A 2,064-nucleotide genomic window follows, 5' to 3' on the forward strand; every position below is an offset into this window, starting at 1 on the left:
TTTCACTAAAATGATAAAATATATTTAGCAAAATAAAATATCTAATATACTAAGAAAAAAATTTAATATTAAAAATGAGTTTAATTTTTTCATAATTTTGCTGCTAAAATAAGTCACTGATATCAAATTATTACTCTCATTTTCATCAAGAAAATTCTGTTTTTGAAAGAGCTGTCTGCAGATGATTGCAGAGTATGTATTAGCACCTTATTTGGAAATGACTTATCAAGCCAGAAGTCAGGGGTTTCCTATTTCTAGTTATTGCATTCGTCAAGAACCAGAGCCATGAAGAGTTTGACCAAGTTCTATGTGGTGAACTTTTCGATGTTCTGGCAGTAAGTGTTAATTTTTGGCCTGCAATAAGAAGCAATTCCATCCTGGAAGGTGGCTGAAGAGGTTTGAAAACTTAGGATTTGTCTTCTTCAGGAGGTTCTCCTCAGCTCTGGGACTATAGATTCTGATGTTGACAGTATTGCTGATACTGATGTTTCTGTTGTTGCTATTAACTGTCCTTTCTCATTTAGAAAATTTAACAATATCCTGGCTCATTTCTTCCATTCTATCTGTCAACAATTGCAGATTCTTCCCCAGATGATTACTGTTTGCTAGACTGAGCAATTTGTGTTTATCTGCCACAGCTGATTTCTTTTCTAGTTTCCACATTAGTACATTGATAAGATGTGAATTTTTAATTATAATCATTACTTCTTCAAACATGTTCAAAGGTGCTATTTGCTTTTTTCAATGTTTCAGGAGAAAAATCTTTCTTTTTATAAAATTCTATCAACTTGGGAATCTGTTTATGTTTTCAATGATAGAGACTCTTGAACAGCTTTTAATGGGATTGTAAATGAGAACTTCAATTGCATATTGTGAATCCAGGAGAGCACAAGTGATAAAATAGACTGGTACCAATTAAAATGAAAATAATCAATATTTATGTGATGAAGACTACATCATTTCCATCTGATATTGGACTTCATCAAAATCATGCTCATCCTATATATGTTGAGGAAAGGGAAAAAATTTGGTGAGTTAGTCTTTCTTTCACCACCAGACTCCAAAATACTCTCTAGACAACTTCATTCTCTTGTCCTTCTTCGTAATGTTTAATTATGTTTAAAACAATTGGCTTGTCAGTCTTCATTTGCTTCACTGCCAAATCTCCTGAGCTGCTTTTGCCTTTTCCTTTGCTAGAGGTTACTCTGATTGAAGAAGTCAAACTAGTAGAGCTATTTTCTTTACTGGAAGCCATCTTAGTGAAAGAAAAAAATTCTGAAAAGAGGTCATGATGAAGGAGGAAAAGCAATTCCAGATCTCAAACTATATTATGAAACAGCAGTCATCAAAATACAGTACTTTCAGTACTCATGATTAATTAATTCTAGAAGGCACCATGCGTCCTGAAAAGCAAATACCTAACAAATTTTTCCCATAAGGAATACATCTCCAGTTCACAGCCTAATCATCCCTCCCCACCCAATTCCCCAAAGGGGCAAGTGAGACTTCCAGCTGTGGAGAAACAAGGCAGCACAGCACAACACATTTGGGCTCCTCTCTTCTTGACCAAATTCACTTTCTCCCCTAACTTCATACTGACTTTCTTGGGAGCAAGGGGATGGGAACTGGATGTAAAGGTGGAAGCTATGGTCCCATGCCTTCTGTTGCTAAGAGCTCTGGATGCTGCCTGGGGACTTCCAGGAGTCCTGGGTTTTCCTCCACTCTTCCTCCAACTGGGCTTCCTCAACTTCTGCTCCTGCCACCACCATTACCCCTACTCCAACTGCATCTCCTCCTACTGGGCAGCCCTTCACTGCTCCCTCCTGTACTACCATTTTAGGAGCCAGGAGACTATATGCTGAAGCCACATTGTCCTACAAGAACTTCCCCACAACCTGCTCCAAGGCATACAACTCAGCTTCTTGGGCTCCAACCTGACAGTCTACAATGCCTTTGCTGGGGAGGAGCTGTCCACAGTCAAGAATAACAACAGTAGCATAAAGGGCAGGCAATATGACTGGCCAACCTCATTTCCCTACTCTCAACCAAGACAACAACCAAATG

The 2,064-nt window shown here is 38.4% G+C and overlaps 1 pseudogene; it reads right to left on the reverse strand.

Moving 5' to 3' along the window:
- Positions 1-254: 254 nt before the first annotated feature.
- Positions 255-1,255, reverse strand: LOC100914983 (annotated as a pseudogene).
- Between the last annotated feature and the right edge of the window lie 809 nt (positions 1,256-2,064).

Source organism: Sarcophilus harrisii, chromosome 3, assembly GCF_902635505.1.
Source record: "Sarcophilus harrisii chromosome 3, mSarHar1.11, whole genome shotgun sequence".
In the NCBI taxonomy this organism is placed as follows: domain Eukaryota; kingdom Metazoa; phylum Chordata; class Mammalia; order Dasyuromorphia; family Dasyuridae; genus Sarcophilus; species Sarcophilus harrisii.